Genomic DNA, 16,648 nt, shown 5'->3' on the forward strand with positions numbered 1-16,648 from the left:
CAGGAAATGGGCCTAATTGATGTTTGGAGAGAACTTCACCCTTTAGAAAGGGACTACACACACTATTCAGTACCTCACTCAGTCTACTCCAGGATTGACTACTTTTTAATGAATACGGGTGAAAGTCACAGGATCACAGAGTGTAAAATCGGGGTGGCAGATGTATCTGATCACAGTGCGATCAGCTTGACAGTACACCTGAATAGTAGAAAAAGAAATACTGTTTGGAGGCTCAATGTGGGTATTTTGAATAATAAGGCAAATGTGGAACAAATAAGGGAAGAGATAAAAAGGTACATAGAAGAGAATGATAACGGGGATGTGGATCCTGTAATGATGTGGGATGCTATGAAGGCAGTTATACGTGGAAAGCTGATCGCTCTGACATCATCACAAAAAAAGGCCCGGCTAGCTACATATGAACATAAAGTAGAAAAACTGAAAGAATTGGAGAAAAAACATAAACACATACAGGATCAGTTGGTACTAAAACAGATTAAGGAAAAAAGGGGGGAGATAGATGAGATCCTCAGGGGAGATATGGAAAGAAGGGCAAGAAGCAGGTCCAAAAGCAACTAGACTCCTGGCCAGACGCCTGCGTAAACAGCAGGCCTCTAATACAATTCATAAAATAAGAGATCCTAAAACCAATCAATTATCACATGAGCCAGATGAGATAGAAAGAATATTTGAAGAATACTATAAGAAACTCTATTCTAAACCACCATCAGCTGACAAAAGGACAATGAGAAGTTTTCTTAACTCACTTGATCGGCCACTAGTATGGTGAGACACAAAATAATACCATTACGTCACAATTTACGGTTAAGGAGCTGGAAGCTGCAATCAGTAGACTCAAGGCTAGTAAATCACCAGGCAGCGATGCGTTTCCACCAGAATGGTACAAGACCTTTAAGAAAGAGCTAACACCTCTGCTCCTGTCTTGCTTTAATTGGACCCTTAAAGAGGGCAGGGCTCCCCCATCATGGAAGGAAGCAATTATGACCATTTTACCCAAGGAAGGCAAAGACAAAGAGCAATGTAAAAATTCAGGCTAATCTCAATTTTAAATGTAGACTACAAACTATTTACCTCAATCATTTGCAAAAGACTCGAGACTTTTGTACCAGATCTGATTAATGAAGACCAAACTGGATTTATTCGGGGGCGTCAAACACAGGATAATATTAGAAGAACCCTCCACATTGTGGATAATGCTCAAAAAAGGGATACAAATATGGTCCTGGTCAGTTTAGATGCAGAAAAAGCCTTTGATAGTGTTAGTTGGGTATTCTTATATGAAGTACTGAGGAGATTTGGTTTCAATGAAGATGAAATTCGGTGTATTAAAACAATATATCAGGAGCCCACAGCTAGGATTAAGGTAAATGGAAACATATCAAAAAGGATCCAGTTAGAGAGGGGCACAAGGCAAGGATGCTGTCTTTCTCCCACTCTCTTCGTTTTGTATATTGAACCCTTAGCACAAGCAATAAGGCAGAGAGAAGACCTGCAGGGGGTCAAAATAAGGGGGAAAGAACATATAATTGGTCTTTTCGCTGATGATATCATTATTTTTCTTGAACGACCAGATATATGTCTCCCAAATCTAATGAACCTATTTGAAACATATGGATACTACTCGGGGTATAAATTGAATATAACAAAAACACAAATTCTTTCATTCAATTATTCTCCATCCCAACAAATCAGAGATGCATATAATCTGAAATGGAATTCTAAAACAATGCAGTATCTTGGTGTAACTATAACCAAAACACTTTCCAACTTGTTTGAAACTAATTATAACAAAATTGAAGAAAACATCAAAAAGGATGTTGAGAGGTGGTCGACCCTTCCTCTAGACTTCAGTGCCAGAATACAAACGGTAAAAATGAATATCCTACCTAAACTACTATATTTATTCCAATCTCTCCCAATTAATGTTCCCCGAGATAAACTCATAGCCTGGGATAAAATGATCTCTAGATTCATTTGGAATAGCAAAAAACCAAGAATAAAACTAACAACACTTCAACTGCCGAAAAGCAAGGGTGGAATGGCTTTACCAAATCTGAGGAAATACTTTTATGCAGCTCAACTCAGACCTCTGGCTTGTTGGTGTAGACCTGATTATGAATCTCGATGGAAAGAAATGGAAAGGGAGATACAGGGTTACCAGACCCAGATTTTGGTGGGAGACAAATATCTGAGAGGGGCTTTGAGACATGCTATGGATCCAATAGTAGCATTTACGTTAGAAATATGGAATGTTATAGTGGAAAAATACAAATTAAAAAGAGGGGTTCACGCATTGAAGTGGTTCGCATATGACTCAAAGTTTAAGCCAGGGGTGTATGATTCAAAATTCAAAGAATGGGTACAAAAAGTCATAATGGCAATGTATACAGTTTCAGAAAATGGCGAGTTTATGAGCTTCCAAGATTTAAAGTCAAAGTATGGTCTCGAAAACAAAGATTTTTTTAGATACTTGCAATTAAGAGACTACTTTATAAAAGAGATAAGGCCAGAACTAGATGAAACTTCAAATAATGTGATCAAGGTGATTGTGGATGCATACAAACAGAAGGGGGCTCGGGTCATCTCTGCTTTCTACCAAGCTCTGGTGGAAAGCGGGGGAGAATCAACGCTCTACATAAAAACAAAATGGGAAGCAGAATTAAAGATTCAAATAACAGAAGAAGAATGGTATCAAATGTGTGAAACACAATGTTCATCCACAAGCTCACTAGTATGGAGAGAATTTTGCTGGAAGAATCTATCTCGCTTTTTTATAACACCCAAAATAAAAAGCAGACAACTTGCTGTCCAACAACACTGTTGGAGGCTGTGTGGGAGTACGGAGGCAGACCACTCGCATATTTTCTGGAACTGTGTAAAGATAAGGCCATACTGGGAAAATGTTAATGCAGCTGTAAATAATATCTTGGGTTATAAAATCCCAAATACCTGCCCTGTGATGTATCTGGGGCGTATTAAAGATAGTGTAAACATAGAAGATACATATTTGATTAAAGTTTTGCTTGCAGCAAGTAAGAAGGCCATTACCAGGCAGTGGCTTAATGAAAAAAGTCCAAAACAGGAACAGTGGTTAGAAATTGTGCGAGACATCTTTAATATGGAGAAATTGACATATTCCTTGAGAGTCAAGGAGAATTCATTTGAGAAGATCTGGGAAAAATGGACTGTTTATTTGAGCCATGACACCAATTAGATAAATGCCGAGCTAGATATGGGAAGATTGCGTTATATAGAACTAGATGGTATGTTTGTATGAATGTTGAATTATCTCCAGATAACTAAGCAATGTAATGTTTTTTCTTTTTTAATTTGGTAAGTGAACCACACGGTCTTGTTCCAATTTTTAAATTTATTTACTTCTTTTTATTTTTCCCCCGATCTACTTATTTTTTTATTTTGATTGCTGTTTTTCTTACTTTGTTTTATTTATGGTGATGGTGTTGCACTGTTTTGAAAATATCTCTTAAAAATCAATAAAAATTTAAGTGAAAAAAAAAAGAAAAGAGATACAGTGCAAAAACATGCCCTTCGGCCCACCGAGTCTGTATCAACTAGCGACCATTGCACAGTAAAGGGCCTGTCCCACTATACGAGTTTACCCAAAAGCTCTCCGGAGTTTAAAAAAAATCAAACTCATGGTAAGTACGCAGAATGTACTTAGTGGGTACATCGGAGCTAGGGACGTCTCTTAGCGGCTCGTAACGCTAGCGGTGGGTACTCGGGAAACGCGGTAAGCTCATGAAGTTTTTTCAACAGTGTGAAAAATGTCCACGAGAGCCCCGAGTACCTACGAATGGCTATTACCGTGATTCTCCGAGTTAGAATCAGGGGAAACTCGGGAGAACTCTTGAATTACCTCGTACAGTGGGACAGGCCCATTATTTCCATTTGAGCACTATTTGTGCATGTCTGTGTGTGTCTGTGTAATATACTGTCTTTGCAATCTTCCAGAATAAATTTGAAGTGGAAACACAAAGAATCGAGTGTGCCATTGAAAATGAAAATGGACGAAAAACTGCAGCAAAATCTACTAAAGCCTGATGGCAACTTAAATAGACGGCGTTCGACATGTGAAAATGGGATTCCGATAGATACAGAGATTATTTTGTTAGATAAAGGGATGAACTTGATAGGTGAAGGGATGAACATGATAGGTAAAGGGATGAAAATTATATTTGATGGGGTGAACTTGATATGTAAAGGGGTGAAATCGATAGTTGAATATTTGAAATGGATATTTATATGGTGATGAAATAATAGGATATGTTTTATCGGGCCGCATGGTTCGTGCTACTATGGGGTGTTAAAGAAAACTTTAAAACACAACACAAAGATCGCGAACGACAATCAAGACTTTATAAATTCTGATAGGGAAAATAACCCTGCTTAATGAAACAATCCATGATTAAAATTGCAGCAAAGAAAAATTACAAAAAAAGTGCATTTGTTGTTATGCTTTAGGGTCTTGTGAATAATACGTGTCTTGTGTCCATATTAACTTCGGCACTGACCCAAAAGGACTTCATAAGGTCAATAGGCCATTAGTGATAGGAGTAGAATTAGGCCATTTGGCCCAACAAATCTATTCCACCATTTATTCATGGCTGATCTATCAGTTCATCCTAATTCCATTCTCCTATCACAAATGTTGGCAGAGTTCACCTTAATATGCAATAATTACTCTTTCCTGAAGGATGGAAAGGAAATTGGAGAGCCATTTCTCAGATGATCCGGCAGCTTCCAGTACGGAGGATTAAAGGGACCATTGTGAGAAAGCTCTGTTAGCGATAAAGGGGTGTAATGGGCTGGAAACATATCTTGTAGTTTAATGATTATACAGAGATCAAATTAATCATTATGCTTTCACTCTCCCTCAATTAGTAGACACTTTCTTGTAAACTATCCTTCCTTTAAAATTCAGAGCTTTAATTTTGGTTGTGATTGAAAAAAATGTTCAAATTACTAATTGGCTGCAATTATTGCTTATCATTATTCTGCTCAGTACTTTAGCTTATGATCCACAACATGTAAGTTTTAAAATTCTCGATTTCATCTTTAAGTTATTTAGTCATAGAGTTATGCCGCTTGCAAAAGGCCAAACAGCCCAACTTGCCCACGCTGACCAACATGCCCCATCTATACTAGTCCCACCTGCCTGCGTTTGGCCCATATCTCTATCCTATCCATATACATGTCTAATTGCTTCTTAAACGTTGCAACAGTACCTGCCTGAACTACCTCCTCCGGCAGCTTGTTCCTGACACCCACTACCGTTTGTGTAAAATGTCACCCCTAGTTCCATCTTTCCCCTCTCACCTAAAATCTCTGCCCTCTCCTTCTTGATTCCCCTATTCAGGGCAAAAGCTCAACCAATCGAGAACCTGTTGCAATATTTCACGAACATCTTCACTATCTGCAAAACCACCCACTTTTGCATTTCCTTGTGACCTGCGTGGGTTTTGTCCACGATCGTCGGTTTCCTCCCACACTCCAAAGACGTATAGGTTTACAGTTTAATTGGCTTGGCACAAATGTAAAACATTGTAGGTAGACAAAAGTGCTAGAGAAACTCAGCGGGTGCGGCTGCATCTATGGAGTGAAGGAAATAGGCAATGTTTCTGGCCGAAACCCTTCTTCAGAATTGTCCCTGGTTTGTGTATGGTAGTGCTAATGTGCGGTGATCGCTGGTCGGCGGTGGGCCAAGGGGCCTGTTTCCATGCTGTATCTCTAAACTAAACTACATTAATAAACTAAACTAGACTGCTCCTCAGAAACTGCCACCTTTAGGCTTACGGAAGGTGTAAAGTGGGCTGATCTGTTTATGGGCTGATCTGAAACCCATCATGATTGGTCCCTGTGAAAACTCTTGCCTTCACCACCATGAAGAAGCAGGTGAAGGTGTTTTTTAGATACAGCATGGGAATAGGCCCAGCGGCCCACCAAGTCCACACCGACCATCCATCACCCATTCACATTAGACCAACGTCATCCCACCTGGGCAGTAACCCCCTTGCACACTGAGAATAATTTGCAGCAACCAATTCACCTACAATCCTGCACATCCTTGGAATTTTACCCAACATTTGATTTGTTCATAAAATTTGCTGATGCAGTACATTTATTCCATTCGCTTTAAAAATCTGGCATTATCATAATCATAATCATAAGCATAATCATAATATATTAGCCAAGTATGTTTTACAACACATATGTGAATTTGGTTTGCCATACAGTCATACCAAACAAGCAACAAGACACGCAATTACATAAAAAAAATGATATAAACATCCACCACAGCGGCTCCTCCACATTCCCCACTGAGATGGAAGGCAATAAAGTCTTATCTTCTTTCCTCCTTTTCAAGATACAAGATAAAGCTTTTCTTCCAAATACATTTGTGCTGCTGTGCAAGAGGGAAATGTAGATGCTGGTTTATGTCGCAGAAGGACACAAAAATGCTGGAGTAACTCAGCGGGACAAGCAGCATCTCTGGAGAGAAGGAATGCGGCTTCTGAAGAAGGGGCTTGACCCGAAACATTGCCCGTTCCTTCGATCCAGAGATGCTGCCTATCCCGCTGTGTTACTAGCTTTTTGTGTCTAACATTTGAAGTACTAATTATAAATAGTTATGCTTTCTGTGATTGAGAATTAAATGATTAATCTATCCTGTAAATTGCTGAAATAAATAAGCATTTAAGACAGTTGAATTGGTGAAGTAAACTTGATGGAATTGATAGTAAACTGCTCTTAAGACAGTGGAATTGATAGTAGATTTTAGAAGAGCTCCCGCTCCCCTCCCCCCTCTCAACATCAACAACACCACAGTCACTTTTGTGGAGTCCTTTAAGTTCCTTGGAACCATCATCTCCAAGGACCTTAAATGGGGGAGGGGGCACCATCGACTCCACAGTCAAAAAGGCACAACAGAGGATGTACTTCCTGCAGCAGCTGAGGAAACATAATCTGCCACAGGCAATGATGGTCCAATTCTATACGGCCATCGTAGAGTCTATCCTCACCTTCTCCATCATGGTCTGGTTTGGCTCAGCCACCAAGCACGTCACCTCAAGGCTGCAGCGAATCGTCCGATCAGCAGAGAAGGTTATTGGCTGCAGCCTTCCCTCCATTGATGAACTGTACACTGCAAGGGCCAGGAAGTGAGTGGGTAAGATTATCTCTGAGGTGACTCCGGACTGTGAAAGCTGGCACAGCCAGCATAAAAACGGCACTTTTCCACGAGTAGTAGCTCTACTAAATAACCAAAAATCTGTAGCCTCCTTTTGATCTGGTATTTTATTTAATTCACACGTTTAAGCTGTAATGTTTTATTATTAGTGTTGAATGTTTTATGTGTCATTCTTAATTGTAACTGTATGTTGTGTTGTTACTTGCGAGCCGTGTTGTTACTGGCAAGCGAGCACCAAGGCAAATTACTTGTATGTGTACATTCTTGGCCAATAAACTTAAACTTACTTACTTAACTTGATTGTGCAGAATTTTTATTTAAGACTAGGGTGAACAGGATTCCTACGGAATAGGAGCAGAATTAGGCCATTCGGGTAATTAAATCTACTCCACAATTCAATCATGTCTAATCTATCTTTCGCTTCTAACCCCATTCTCCTGCCTTAGAGTCATAGTGTGGAAAAGTGTTGAACCAGGTCCTTCGGCCCAACTTGCCCACACCAGCTAACAATGTCCCAGCTGCACTAGTGCCACTTGCCTGTGCTTGGTCTATATCCCTCCAAACCTGTCCCATCTATATACCTGTCTAACTGTTTCTTAAACGATGGGATCGTCCCAGCCTCAACTCCTCTTCTGGCAGCTTGTTCCATACACCCACCAGCATTTGTGTGAAAATGTTATCCCTTTGATTCCTATTAAATCTTTTCCCTTTCACCTTGAACCTATGTCCTCTGGTCCTCGATTCCCCTACTCTGGGCAAGAGACTCTGTGCATCTAGCTGATCTAAACCTCTCATGATTTTATACACCTCTATAAGATCACCCCTCATCCTCCTGCGCTCCATGGAATAGAGACCCAGCCTACTCAACCTCTCCCTATAGCTCACACTGGTCCTGGCAACATCCTCGTAAATCTTTTCTGAACCCTTTCAAGTTTGACAATATCTTTCCTATAATATGGTGCGCAGAACTGAACACAATATTCTTAATGCAGTCTCACCAACGTCTTATACAACTGCAACATGACTTCCCAACTTATATACTCAAAAATCTGACTGATGAAGTCCAAAGTGCCAAAAGCCTCTTTGGCCACCTTATCCACCTGCGACTCGATCTTCAAGGAACCATGCACCTGTACTCCTAGATCCCGCTGCTCTACAACACTACCCAGATGCCTACCATTTACTGTGTAGGTCCTGCTCTTGTTCTACGTCCAAAATGCAACAACTCACGTTTCTCTGTATTAAATTCCATCAACCATTCCTCTGCCCACCTGGCCAATTGATCCAGATCCTGCTGCAATCTTTCACAACCATCTTCACTCTCTGCAAAACCAATAACTTTTATATCATCAGCAAACTTGCTAATCTTGCCCTGTAAGTTCTCATCCAAATCATTGATGTAGATGACAAACAGTAACGGGCCCAGCACTGAACCCTAAGCCTCAGGTCCGAGAAGTAACCTTCCACCATCACCCTCTGCTTCCTTCCATGGAGCCAATTTGCTTTCCATTCAGCTATCACTCCTTGGATTCCATAGATCTAATCTTCCAGAGCAGCCCACCATGCAGAACCTTGTTGAATACCTTACCGAAGTTCATGTACACAACATCTACAGCTCTGCCCTCATTGACCTTTTCGGTCACATCTTCAAAAAAATTCAATCAGATTTGTGAGACACGACCTCGCACGTACAAAACCATGCTGACTGTCCCTAATTAGCCCTTGCCCATCCAAATGCCTGTATATCCTATACCTCAGAATACTCTCCAGTAACTTACCAACTACAGATGTTAAGTTCACCGGCCTATAGATCCCAGCATTTTCCCTGCAGCCCTTCTTGAAAGGAGGCACAACATCTGCCACACTCCAGTCTTCTGGCACCTCTCCTGTATTTAAGGACGACTAGTAAATTTCAACAGGGTTCCCGCAATTTCCTCTCTAGTTTCCCACAATGTCCTTGGATATTTCTGATCCAGCCCCGGAGATTTGTCTTCCTTCAATCATGACAGTACCTTCAGTACTTCTTCGACTGTAACACTGACAGATCTCAAGATGCACTCCCTTGATTGCCCCAAGTTCCTCTGTCCTACTGTCCTTCTCCTCAGTAAATACAGAGGAGAAATACTCATTTAGGACCTTGCCCATCTCCTGTGGCTCTACACAGAGGTGGCCGCCCTGATACCTGAGATGTCCCACTCTCTCTCTCTAGTTATACTTTTCCGCCTTATGTATTGTTAAAATATTTTGGGATTGTCCTTAATGCTCATTTTCAGTTTACTCCTTAGCTCCTGAAGCTCCTCCAGGGATACACTTGATCCCAGCTGCCTATACCTGTCTCCTGCATCTTTCCTATTTTCGACGAACACCTCAATTTTGCTCATCAGCCAAGCTTCCTTACGTTTGCCAGCTTTGTCCTTCACTCTAACGGGGACATTCATATACTGAGCTTTCGTCAGCACGCTTTAAAAATCATCCCACTAGGCCGATGTACATTTCCCTTCATATAACCTGCTCCAGTCAACTTGAGCGAGACCTTCTCTCATACCCTCAAAGTTGGCCTTACACCAGTTGAGCATTTTAACACGTGGACCCTCTCCATCCCAATCCATAACTATCTTATAACCATTGTGAAAAACTTCAAATTCCTGGGCGTGCATATCTCTGAAGATCTTTCCTGGACCCAGCACACTGATGCAATTATAAATAAAGCACATCAACGCCCCTACTTCCTGAGAAGTTTACGGAGATTCAGTATGTCGAAGGGGATTCTCTTGAACATCTACAGGTAGAGAGCATATTAACTGGTTGCATCATGGCCTAGTTCGGCAACTTGAATGCCCAGGAGTGAAGAAGACTGCAAAATGTTGTGAACACTTCCCAGTCCATCATCGGCTCAATGTCACCTTAGAACACTGCTGTGACATCAATGCAACACCCCCTCCTCTTTTCCCTTCACCCCTGTCGCTCCTGAAGCTCCTGTACCTGGAACATTGAGCTGCCATTCCTAACCCTCCCTTAACCAGGTTTCAATGATGGCTACAACGTCCCAGTCGCTCGTACCTATCCATTCCCCCAGCTCATCTGCCTTACCCGTCAGGCCCTTGCATTAAAATATCTGCAGTTTAAACCAACCCTCCTTCCTCGCTCTCCCCCTTTCACCTGCCTATTCTGTCCATTAACCTTTCCCACACCGCCCTCCATATCAACTAGCCTCTCATGTGCCTCTGTCCTGCACGAGGTCCCACCCCACTGCCAACCTAGTTTCAACCCTCCCGTGTAGCATTAGCAAACGTGCTCACTAGAATGTTGTTCCACCTCTAGTTAAGGTGCAGCCCGTCCCTTTTGTACAGGTCACCCCTGCCCCAGAAGACATCCCAACGATCCAGAAATGTCAATCCCTTTCCCCCTGCACCAACTCCTCAGCCATCCATTCATTTCCCCCATATTCCTATTCTTACCTTCACTAGCACGAGGTACTGGAAGCAATCCTGAGATCACTACCCTGCAGGTCCAACTTTTCATTCTTCTACCCAATTCCGCAAACTCGTGTTACAGAATCTCCTTTCTCTTCCGACCTATATCATTCGTGCCAACATGCACAACAACCTCCGGCTGCTCCCCCCCTCACTCTTGAGGAAGTCGTGCAGCCGCTCCAAGACATCCTGGACCCTGGCACCAGGGAGACAACACACCATCCTGGAGTCTCGCCTGTTGCCGCGTTATCTCCTGTCCACACCTCTGACGATGGAGTCTCCCACCACTACTGCTCTGCCTGACGTCACTCTTCCCCGTTGAGCATCAGCACCAGGGTTGGAATCACAGCCCTCAAGTCAAGTCAAGTCACTTTTATTTATATAGCACATTTAAAAAGCATCTCTCGTTGGCCAAAGTGCTTTACATTGGTGGAGGTACTAACATTATACAACAGTGGTTCATAGATTAAGTACATACATAAATACATACATATAGCCCTCACTCAGAGGACATCAAGAAAGGCTTGAGAGTAAAGATGAGTTTTAATTCTCGACTTAAAGGAGTTGATGAAGGGGACAGTTCTGATGGGAAGAGGGATGCTGTTCCACAGTCTAGGAGATGCAACCACAAAGGCGCGGTTGCCCCTGAGCTTATGCCTAGACCGGGGGATGTTCAGTAACCCCATCAGCCGATCTGAGGGACCTGGAGGTGTTGTGGTGGGTAAGCAGACTTTTGATGTAGGAGGGGGCAAGCCCATTAAGGGCTTTGTAAACATAAAGGAGGATCTTGAAATTTATTCGGAACCGCACAGGGAGCCAGTGGAGAGAGGCCAGGATCGGGGTGATGTGGTCCCTTTTTCGGGTGCCCGTCAGGAGTCTCGTTGCGGCGTTTTGGACCAGTTGCAGGCGGAACAGGGAAGATTGGCTGATGCCAGTGTAAAGGGAGTTGCAGTAATCTAGGCGGGAGGAGATAAATGTGTGGATGATCTTTTCGAGATCATCAAAGTGGAGGAATTGTTTTATTTTAGCTATCGTCCGAAGCTGGAAGAAGCTAGCTTTAACCACGGCATTGACTTGTTTGTCAAATTTCAATGCTGAGTCAAATATCACGCCAAGGATTTTGACGTGAGGTTTGAGTAATGGGGTAAGGCTTCCAAGGCTGCCTGCTATCATTTTGATTGAGTCCGAGGGGCCGAGAAGGATGACCTCAGACTTACTCTCGCTTAGTTCGAGGAAGTTCTGGGTCATCCAACACTTTATATCCTCGAGGCAGTGGGTAAGGTTAAGCAGATTTGATTGGTTTTTGGGCTTCAGGGGGAGATAGAGTTGTGTATTGTCTGTGTAGCAATGGAAGGAAATGCCGTGCCTTTGAATGACGGCGTAAGGGGAGCATATACAGGGAGAAGAGAATGGGGCCAAGGATGGAACCTTGTGGAACCCCACAGCAGAGATTAGCTGGGGAGGAGAAAGAGTTGCCTATGTTAGTAGAGAAACTCCTACCTTTGAGGTAGGAGATGAACCATCTCAGGGCAGTGCCATCAATACCAACCCCGTACTGGAGACGATCAATTAGGATGGTGTGATCAACAGTGTCAAATGCTGCACTGAGGTCGAGAAGGAGCAGGATTGCACAGTCGCCGGAGTCAACGGTGAGCAGTAGGTCATTGTGTACCTTCAACAAGGCAGACTCTGTGCTACGGTGGGCCCTGAAACCTGATTGGAAAGTTTCCAAGATAGTGTTTTGGTGAAGGTAAGGCATAAGTTGACTTAAAATTACCTTTTCAAGGGCAGCACCTTCATTCAGGAGCTGTACCTGGACACAATTTTCCACAGGTGTAGTTGTCAGAAGCACCAGCCGTGTCCTTGACTTCCCACATCCTGCAGGAGAGACACTGTAACAACTTGCTTGCCATTACTCCAGTGTACAAAATCACAAATTACGAATGAGTTGAGTGAAACCTATTCCGTTCTCTGCTGCCGATAGCCTCCTTCTGCACTGAAATATGTCACAAGTTTAAATATCAGACACATGCAGAACTCATTCAAGTACAGCCTCCTTGCTTCAGCCTCCTTATAAAGACTTATGAGCTAAAGACTCGCACTTTATCTCCCAAGGCCGCTCGCAACAGGCTGCTCCCTTAGACAAGCCCTACTTTTATTTGCTGATCAATTAACTAATTTAGATTCTGCAGCCAATCTCCGCACTCGCCCCTTCAACTGCCGCTCTTCTGCTGACCTTGAAGGTATGTAGGAGAAAGTCTTCCTTCAGCCAATCCATTCCTCGCTGCTCGCTGGTAATCTTCAAGCTACTTTGGCTCAACAACGTCAGTTTTAACACTCTCAGGTCTGTGATGTTTATCATCAGGATGTGGGCCGCTCTCTTAACCTCCAGTTTTGCAATCATCCTCAATCTTATGCTCATAAAAAACAAAGTGCTGGAGGAAGTCAGACAGCATCCAGAGACGCTGAATTACTCCAGCACTTGGTGTTTTTCTTTTGTAAACCAATATCTGCCCCCATTGATTTGAACATCTGTCCCAATGTTCTGTTTATTGATTGCAGGCATTTGATGCTTCACACATTGCCTCCACGCCATTGGCAGTCTAGATCCAAGCAAATGAGCTTATCACCCCGAACATTTCTCCTCAAAGATGTTAATGTAAAACCATCCTCATTAAACCTAAAGTTTGTTGAACCTCCTGGTTTTGCCTCACTGAGTTCATTGCTAATACTTGGCGACTGAGAACATAGGTGAAGGGGAATAGATTTAATAGGAATCTCAGAAGTAACATTTTCACACGAAGGGTGGTGGGCGCATGGAGCAAGCTGCCAGAGGGGGTAGTTGAAGCAGGGACTATCACATTTAAGAAACAGTCTGACAGGTACATGGAATAGACAGCTTTGCAGGGATATGGACCAAGCACAGGCAAGTGGTACAAGTGCAGCTGGGACATGTTGACCAGCGTGGGCAAGTTGGGCTTAAGAGCCTGTTTCCACACTGTATCACTCGAGGACTCGACTGCTTTTCGCTCATTATTCACCACCATTCTATTATCTCCATTAAATTAACCCGATTAACCCAATAAAGCTACCAAGGGAGACTGCACCTCACAGAAACCTGCCACCTCCAGCCCTACAGAAGATGCAAAGTATCTGTGGCTTATGGGCTGCTCTGAAGCCAACCGTACTTAGTGATGCCTCTTGGCTTTTCTTACCAAGTAAAATAACTCTATATTTCAGGTACAGCATGGACACAGGCACTTCAGACTACCGAGTCCACACCGACCATCAATCACCGTTCAGACACACAATGTTATCCCACCTTTTCATCCATTCCCTTCACACTGGAGACAATTTACGGAGACCAATTAACCAACAAACATGCACGCCTTTGGGATGTGGGAGGAAACCGGAGCACCAGGAGGAAACCCACATGGTCACAGGTCCTTGCCTCAATTATCTCCTCTGGCAGCTCGTTCCATACATCCACCACCCTTTGTGTGAAATCGCTACCCCTCGGATGCCTATTAAATCTTTCCCTCTTCACCGTAAACCCATGCCTCCCTGGTTCTCGATTCACCTACTCTGGGCAAGAGAATTGTTCATAAAATTTGCAAATTCAGTTCATCTCTTCCACTTGCTCACCAAAATTATCATTATGTGAACAAGAAATGTATTTTATCAAATACATTTATAGCCATATAACAATTACAGCACGGAAACAGGCCATCTCGGCCCTTCAAGTCCGTACCAAACACTTATTCTCACCTAGTCCCATCTACCTGCTCTCAGACCATATTCCTTTCCCGTCCATAAACCTATCCAATTTATTTTTAAATGATAAAATCGAACCTGCCTCCACCACTTCCACTGGAAGCTCATTCCACACAGCTACCACTCTCTGAGTAAAGAAGTTCCCCCTCATGTTCCATTTGAGTTACTAGTTCTTTCCATGCAAAATGTGTCAATGTTTAGTGTATCTAATGATGCCTTTTCCTCAGAACTGTACATTTTAGATAATTTTAAGCTGCCCAATTTATTATGCTACACTATATTTTTGCAATGTGAATTATAAATAATTGTAATGCTTTGTGTGATTGAGAATTAAATCATTCATCTCTGCTGTACAAGATTAATTCCTGAAATAAAGTAATCACTCGGTTGTGCAGAATACTTTTTAAAGACTGAGGTTTCTTGCACGGGGTGATCAGGGTCTGACTTCTTCATGTAGATGTCAACAATTTCTCCCCCTTGGGGAAATGATCAGCTGGATTAACAAGAACAATTGGCAATTATTGTGGTGACATTGAAAAGCAACCCAAGAGACTCTTCAAAACATTAGACGTTAGAGATACAGCGCAGAAACAGGCCGTTCAGTACACAGACTCCACGCCTAATTTGAGGAATTACATTCATAATCATACTTTATTAGTCAAGTATGTTTTGCCACATACAAGGAATTTCATTTGCCAATTGATTCATACAAATAAAAGCAACAGAACACACAAAATGGTAAGAGATTGAATAAAAGTTTCCGCTGACCTCCTCCCCCCCCCTCCCCCCACATAAAACAAACCAGAGAAGATTCACACAAACTTTTAAAACACACTAAAAATAAGAAAAAAAAGACGAAATGACAGGCAGACTGTTGGCGAGGCTGCCTCCGTGCGGCGCCCCCTGGTGGTATGCATGTTTATATGGCGGTATGTGGTTTATATCAACGATTTAGATGAAAATGTGCAAGGCATGTTCAGTAGGTTTGCAGATGGCACTAAAGTTGATGGTATCATAGAGATTGAAGATAGTTATCAAAATTTACAGCAGGATCTTGATTAGCTGGTCAAGTCGTCTGATGGAGTTTACTTCAGGCATGTGTGAGGTATTGAATTTTGGGAAGTCAAATATTTATGCAAGACTTAGGAGTTATATGTTCAGATTTAGTCACCCTAGGAAGGATGTCATTAAGCCGGAAAGGGTGCGGAGAAAACATAGACGGAACTCCCTACTTGGAATTCCCTGCCACAGAGGGCAGTGGAGGCCAAATCACTGGATGGATTTAAGAGAGTTAGATAGATCTCTAGGGGCTAGTGGAGTTAAGGGATATGGGGAGAAGGCAGGCACGGGTTATTGATTGGGGACGATCAGCCATGATCACAATGAATGGCGGTGCTGGCTCGAAGGGCCGAATGGCCACCTCCTGCACCTATTTTCTATGTTTCTAACTCAAGCGCCTGAGCTGAAGGGAGAGTTTGGGAAGGCTAGGACTTTATTCCCCTGGAGCATATGAAGAGAAGGGGTGATCTTACAGAAGTGCATTAAATTATGAGGCAAATTAAGAAGACAAATGCACACAGTCTTTTACCTTGGGTAGGATAATCAAGAACCAATGGATATAGATTTAAGGTGAATGGGGAAGGATGTAATATGGGGAGAACGGTGGGGATGTGCTCTATCAACTCTATGTTGTGTTCTTTATTTTTACTGTATGGCGATTACATTTCACTGTGAAACTGGCACATGTGACAAATAAGTGTATCTTGTATCTTGTATTTTGTAATAGGAAACTGAGAGGCAAATTTTCTGGGCTTCGGTGGTTACTTGGAATGAGCTGCCAGAGGAGGTAGTTGAGGAAGGTACTATTATTGGGCAGCACGGTGGCACAGGGGTAGAGTTGCTGTCTTACTGCCTTAGAGCATCAGAGACCTGGTTTCGATCCCGACTACAGGCACTGTCTGTGCGAAGTTTACGTTCTCCCCGCGACCTGCGTGGGTTTTCTCCGAGATCTTCCGTTTCCTCCCACACTCCAAAGACGAACAGGTTTGTTGATAGATTGGCTTGGTATAAATGTAAATTATCCCTAGTATGTGTAGGATAATATCAGTGTGCGGGGATCGCTAGTCAGTGAGGACTTGGTGGGCCGAAGGGCCTGTTTCCACGCTGTATCTCC

The sequence above is a fragment of the Amblyraja radiata genome, chromosome 1 (assembly GCF_010909765.2).
Source record: "Amblyraja radiata isolate CabotCenter1 chromosome 1, sAmbRad1.1.pri, whole genome shotgun sequence".
In the NCBI taxonomy this organism is placed as follows: Eukaryota; Metazoa; Chordata; class Chondrichthyes; order Rajiformes; family Rajidae; genus Amblyraja; species Amblyraja radiata.